This window comes from Fundulus heteroclitus, unplaced genomic scaffold (assembly GCF_011125445.2).
Source record: "Fundulus heteroclitus isolate FHET01 unplaced genomic scaffold, MU-UCD_Fhet_4.1 scaffold_38, whole genome shotgun sequence".
Taxonomy (NCBI): domain Eukaryota; kingdom Metazoa; phylum Chordata; class Actinopteri; order Cyprinodontiformes; family Fundulidae; genus Fundulus; species Fundulus heteroclitus.
This window is the reverse complement of record NW_023396792.1, coordinates 687,364-694,485: the sequence shown is the minus strand read 5'-3', so window position 1 is coordinate 694,485 and position 7,122 is coordinate 687,364.

Below are 7,122 nucleotides of genomic sequence, written 5' to 3'. Positions count from 1 at the left end.
TTTAAATTTATCATTTATCTTCGAAGTTGAAAGGCTTTTTCCCCCCTCAAAGATGTGGGACAAGCAGATGTGCAACTCTGCAGATCTTGATTTCTTTCTTTTCAAGGTTGCACCCCCCCCCCCCCAAAAAAAAAAGGTACAAGCAACATTCTTGAACATATCTATGATTTGACTATTTCCTCTTTGAACTCATCCACAGTTTGTAGACAAGGGGACAAAGTAAATGGACGTAAGAGAGTGGTTTGAGATTTCCAGACAATTGGGTGCTGGACACACGTCCAAACTCATCCTCCTCTAAAACCTGTTGGGACACTACAACAGCTACCAGCAGCACAGGGGAGATGAAGCTGGAAGGATGTTAAAGTGTTGACAAAGACACATGGACGTAAAGTAGACAGTGTTTGTTTCTGTAGAAGCCATATTGCTGCTTGGTTTACTGTACACAGCGATGTGCACCAGTAGTTGACTGATTGCCCTGGGAGGGTTTACAGTTGTTGCAATTGGACAATGTTGAGGGAGTGAATGTGTGGGTGTGTGTAGTGTCCTTCTCGTCAGCAAGATTCAGGCCTGTTTGTATCGACAAAGAAAGAAACCACACGGCCATCAGCAATACTCCACTAGATAGTCAATCAGCTTCCACGACCTGCATGCTCCCAACTTGCATTTTTAACATATGCACATACAAACACATTCACATGGACATATGCATCCTGACTGTGTAAATAGATTTTTTTTTCATTGCAGGGCACAAAGTCAACCAGCCAACTCAAGCAGCAATCTATGGGTAAAGTGACAGTTTTTGTCCTTGCATAAATGCACGCTGCATTTCGTAACAACACTGCAAAGATATCGATCAACAGAGAATTCCCTTTTTTAATGATGACTTTTATATCACTTAATAATGCCAGCTTGATAAAACAAAATAAATTATTTAATTCATTTGGATTTCAGCATCCGTCTAGGTTCATTTTAGACATTTAAACATTTCTCGTGATGGGAAAATTTTAAATCTAAAGACATGAAAGAATTTGGTGCTTGGGCTTTTTTTTCTGTTGCCTTATCTACTAATGAGGAGAAGGATGTCACTGAGGTCCAAAATCTGCTTTGTGGAAGTAAAACTATGACATAAAATATAAAGAGACTCAATTACAGCTGCTGTTTTTTTTATAAATGTGTTTTCTGTTTTTTTCCCTTTTGTGATAAAATCTATTATTGTTTACCAGTAACTACTCCTAGTTACTTTGACCGATGGACATTTCAAATTCACATGGCATGATTCTTAGAGGCCATCTTATTGGAAGGCTGCAATGGATAAACTCCCACAGTGCTTCACTCTGTGGGGGTCTAAGATTGATGAAGTCAGATACCTCCATTCAACCATTTCCCAAACCTAAGTTTTGGTAGGAGAACCATTCTTGCTTTTACCTATCGAAGCCTAACAGTAACAGTATGCTGAATTTTGTTTTTGTCCTCTGCACCCATTTTACTCTGACGGGTTTTCAGTTGCTGTTGTTAAAGTCATGCACCAAAGCTTCTTGGATAGTCTTTGAAAATCAAAACACTGGTTAGGGGCTAAGACAAAAAAAAAATTCAACATTTGTGTGAAGACTCTTAACGGGGACCCGGAAATTCAGCCAAAACACAGGGATGGATAAACTAAAAAGGTTTATTGAAACTTCAGTACTGGACCCTCCTTGGAGGCACTGGGCTGCTTTAAAGTTCTCCAAAGAGAAGTCGCTCCAATGTTCTCAGAGAGGGCAGGGAAAAAGGAGAGTACTGGGGCTTTGACCAGATGGGGTAGGGGTGTAGAATGAAGAATCAAACAGGCGCTCCTCTTCAGTCTGTGTAACTTTAAAACATAAATCAATGCTTATTGAATACCTCCTTGAGATCATAATAGTCGGTGGGAATCTTAGACAGGTCAGGGGAAGTCTCTTGACTGGAAGCTGGATTGGAGCTAGGGAGCTAGGGTTGGCTGCTAGGAGACAAGCAGCACGACATTTGGGTGATCAACCCAATATCTCCTCTTTAACCAAATCCATGTGGGGGTTATGCTTTCATAGCCAGATAGCTCCTAAAATGAGGGGAATATCTGGTGAGTCAATAATCCAAAATTATATGGGTTTGTGATGGTTATCTGAAATAATCATTTTGACAGGAATAGTTTATTGAGCAATTTGGTGCAACACATGACCGTCAATGGCCAAAACGTCATGTCTTTGAGAGGCGGGTTGGAGTTGGATGTTGAGAGAAGAAGCCAGTCTCTTATCCATAAATTCTGAATCTGCACCAGAGTCCAGAGAAGCTGAGATCTTCCTGGAAAAACCATCAATCAGAAAAGTTGCTGGCACTCAGCAACATTGAGAGGATTTAAACTTATCTAAACTCAGTAGGAGCCTCTTACCTCTTACTGAGCTTGGCCTTTTAACCAACACTGATGGAGCAGATGTCCTTCTCCTCCACAATAAAAACATAAAAAAACAAGTCCAGAATGGAGCAAGCCTGGATAAAAGTGAGCGAGGAGGCCGGAGTGGCAGGCAAGTGAAAGCGTCACTAGATGGCACCATTGTACTATTGTATTTCTGACTGGTCGCCTGCAGTGCAAACGGCGAGCGATAATGTCGGGCGAGCGACAGCAAGCAAATGTGGCGACATTGTGGCGGCAATAGTGTCCAATGTGAACGCACCATTACAGTTCGGACCGCTTGTGTTGTCTACAAAGTGAGGTGAAGAAACTTAATTTCAGTTCTGCACATAGGTGGAAAAATACGGGAAGTGGGGGATGGGGAATCCTGCATTACTCTAGGCAACACAGTACATTCATATCACACTGGTTTGGTCCATTGTAGCAACAACAAACACCTGGAAACTATCTCAGCAGTGCCAATAAGTAACCGACCCCCAGTAAAGCTAATTGAACCAAAAGACATGTCACTCATTTGATTTACTTTCCTTTATCTATAGGAAGACATATATTTACTTTTGGAGTCAGACTGTGTGTTGTTAAACTCATTACTTTGGTTGAATCTTGATACAGACTCTCGTCTAATGGGACAAAGGGGTACAGAGAGCGCCTGAGCACTGCCGAAGCTGAGAAGAGAGAAAGGAGCGAGCCAAGCAAGTGACAGCAGATAGAGAATGCTTGAGGGTAAAAAACAGAAAAAGCACACAAATGTCAACACAAATTTTGACTAAGGCTCAATTACTTAATCAGATATTTGCTAATTCTGATTCAGATGATAATAATTACCATCTGGTGATGTATGATGTTTTTGGCATCCCACCCAAAAGTTGCACTTGAGAAATCCCTCTTATTCTAGTTTTAGCTGATCTGTTGTATATTTTTATGCAATGTTTGCACATACTGTCTAAATGTATAATCTATCATCTAAATGATAAATGAGACGGAATGACTTTTCATTTTAAGCCATAAATGGGTAACCTGCATTATTTCTTTGTACTGGGTTCTAATTTCTTCTTGTTGTACTCAAGTAGGGGTGATTTTCCTTTTCTTGAAAAGGCATTGCTTTATTAACTTAAAACTATGGCTAAAATAATATTACATTCACAATAATTTCATCAAACAAAACAACAAATTCTCTTTCAGTTTGTATTCAAGAAATCTAGCAAGTCAGAATTGGAATGAGTAAGTTTTGTTTATCTTATAAACATTGCATTATGGTGGCCACTGACCCCTGTCTGAAGCAAAACCTTTTGAAAACAAAAGCTTACTAAATACACTGCTTCAAGCTTTAGAATGGAAATGATATTGACACTGTGCAGTCTGCATGCATCAGAAACGAGATTAATATTTTAGCAGTAGGTTGGGACCACAAATTCAAAATCTAGAATCTTTCTTTTTGTATCTAAAATTGTATCTAAAATGGCGTACCTCAAGGCTCAATTCTGGGTCCACTTTTATTCTCCATTTATATAAATAATTTGTGCGTCAACTTGTCAAATGCTTTTTATCATTTTTATGCTGATGACTTAATAATGTACTGCAACTCTTCATCATTATCACAGGCACTACAGTATTTACAGTCTGCTTTTAATGTAGTTCAAACACAGTTACAAACTTTGAAGTTGGTTTTGAATGTGGATAAGACTAAGGCAATGGTTTTCTCCCACTCTGCTAAACTACCAGAAATCCCTCTATTCCTTACCACTGCAGTAGGTGCACAAATTGAGTTTGTTAGTAATTATAAATATCTTGGTTTTATTCTAGATAATGAACTTTCTTTTAAAAATCATATTGCAAATCTATTACGAACATTGAAAATGAAGATTGGGTTTTATTATCGAAATGGACCGTGTTTCTCACTCAAAGCTAGAAGTAAATTGGTTGCAGCAACATTCCTGCCACTTCTGGATTATGGAGATGTTTTATATATGAATGCTTCAACCAAATGTCTGAAATCTTTGAATACTGTTTATCATTGTGCTTTAAGGTTTATAACTGGGAGTAGACGTTTGACACATCATTGTGATTTGTATGCAAAAGCTGATTGGCCTCCTTTAAGTGTTCGGAGAAACAATCATTTGATGATCCTGATCTATAAATCTCTACTTGGACTAACACCAACTTACTTAAGCTCTCTTTTGCATAGATCTAGTAGTTCACATGCTTTACGCTCAAATGACTTTATCCTTCTACATGTTCCTCGTGTTCGAACTGATAAAGGAAAGAAAGCATTCAGTGTGTTGGCTCCTATAGCGTGGAATCAGCTCCAGTCTGAGCTCAAGATGTCAGAAACTATTTCATTGGACTTATTTCGAGCGGTTCTTAAAGATAGACAACAAGCTTGTATGAAACAGTGTCACTGCTTTTAAATTGTTTTTATTGTTTTATATTTGTGCATATGTATTAATTGGTTTTATTTTTGTAACCAGGTTGTAGTGTTTTTGCAGATTTCTGCCCAGGTCCCCCTTGAAAATGAGATCCAGATCTCAACGGGGTTTACCTGGTTAAATAAAGGAAAAAAAAAAAAAAAAAAAAAAAAAATATTATATATCCCCTGCTTGTTTATGTAAATATTAAGAGCTAGATCTTTATTAGTTTTATTCTAAAACCAAATCCATTATTATTAATATTATTATTATTATTATTATTATTATTATTATTATTATTACTACTACTACTACTACTACTATTATTACTATTATTACTATTATTAATAATAATAAATGTATTGTTATATAAAACATGCAGTGACCACCCCTGACCGTTAGGTGGCAATGCTTCTCCTTCCTGTGCAATAAGAGGAGAGTGGTGTGACTACGTTGTGTGCCCCTGTGTTTGTGCATCACTAGGTGTCTTTGTATTTCGTCATCCTCACATTACGAAGAATGCAGACCAATAGCATTGTGCCCATGGGCTGAGACAACAAAGGCCATTCCCTGTAATGGCTGCAATAACAGGACAAAGGCCAGTGATCTCGAGTGACTATGATCAAGCCCAAAAAAAAAATGTTCATCAGAAAAAGATGCAATTGACCAATTTTGGAAAAAAAGGTTAAATCTGTGTCTAAACCAACACACGTGTTATTGTTGTCTTGATCTGCCAGATTTATATAACTATTCTTTTAATGTCCAACTTTTTTATGCAAAAAAAGGTCCCCCTGGTGAGTACACACGTGTTTTATGGGCACTTATTGATGATGTGATTAGCAGCCCAGCAGGGTCCACCCACTTCGTATTCCTGTTAAGGGTAATAGTTATTGAGTAAGCTGCCAATGGTAAAGAAGGTCATTGACCAGAGGAGCCTGAAGGTGGAGAACCAGGGACTGGGGTACCAGTAGAAGCACCCACCCTGACCTTCACCTTTCCTCCTCACCACCCTACTGATTTCATTAGACAAACCAGCAGCTGGGTTGACCCCCCCCCCCCCCCCCCCCACACACACACACACACCCCTCTTCTGTGATCTCCCTCCCACTCACTCCTCTCCACATGAACCCGAGTCTTCAGCGCATGAGGCTTAAAAATGGGCTTTGCGTTTCGGTATAGGGGAACATCCATTAGGGCGAATATCCTTCATCCTGCGGGTGATGATGCAACATGAGAGCAATCATTCCACATGATCCAATCTCGGTGAACCACAGGATTAAAGTGGGCCCTGGGGCCAGTCCTCATGTTTATGGGTTTCTGTTGTCAATAAAACAAACTCGCCAGCTTTATGTCCTTTTGTTTGTTTGTTGTCCTAAAGCTTCACTCAATGGCACTTTATGCATAACATATTTTCTGTCTGTTCTGTTGGGGTTAAACCTTGACAGGAGAGGATTAAAGAGAGTTATTAGTGCCAATGCTCCAACCTCAGATAGAAAAACCCTGATCAAACAGACTTACAAAAAGAAAATCTAGTGTTGGTACCTGAATAATTCAGCTGTTCCCTAAAATGTATCTAACATGTAGACTGAAATTCCATTATAACAAATCTCATAAATGTAGGAGAGGCTGCAAACAGAATTAAGGATTTATATGTTACATGCTTGTTTTGCAGTATTGTGTAAAGTGGATGAGAAAGTGACTATAAAGTCTCCCGGGACCTCTGAGAGGGAAGGCGGCCAGGTGACTAATGGAGGTTTGGTGTAGAGGTAAAACAGTGACTGCAGATCTTTAGGTGAAGAAAAATATCAGCGCAAGGGGATTCAACAAGCTACTTATTAAGTCAAACACTAACAGACAATATGCTTCTTCAGAAGTGTCAAGAAAAGTGCACATTAAAATCACAGCAGAGAAACAACAAATTCAAGATGATTAGACATGATTAGACAACTCAAATATGAGACAAAAAATAATAAGCTGTGAATTTAACAAACACCAGCGGAACTCTGAGTTTCAAAAATGCAATAGATTTAATGTGTATTATGTATTTCTTATGTCAAGTTGAAAATGTTTAATCTGTGAAAATGAATCTACAATACCCAATGATGATTTATGCATTTGTTGTCCTACAAGTACCAAAAGGCATTCAGCAGAGAGTAGTATAAATATTTACATGGGCTTTTGTTCATATTTTTTGGGGAATTTTAAACCCATTTGGGTTGTTTTATGAACAAATGACTTGAACTCAGTATGTATCACAACAGCAGACTGGAACAGAATTTTATTTGACAAACA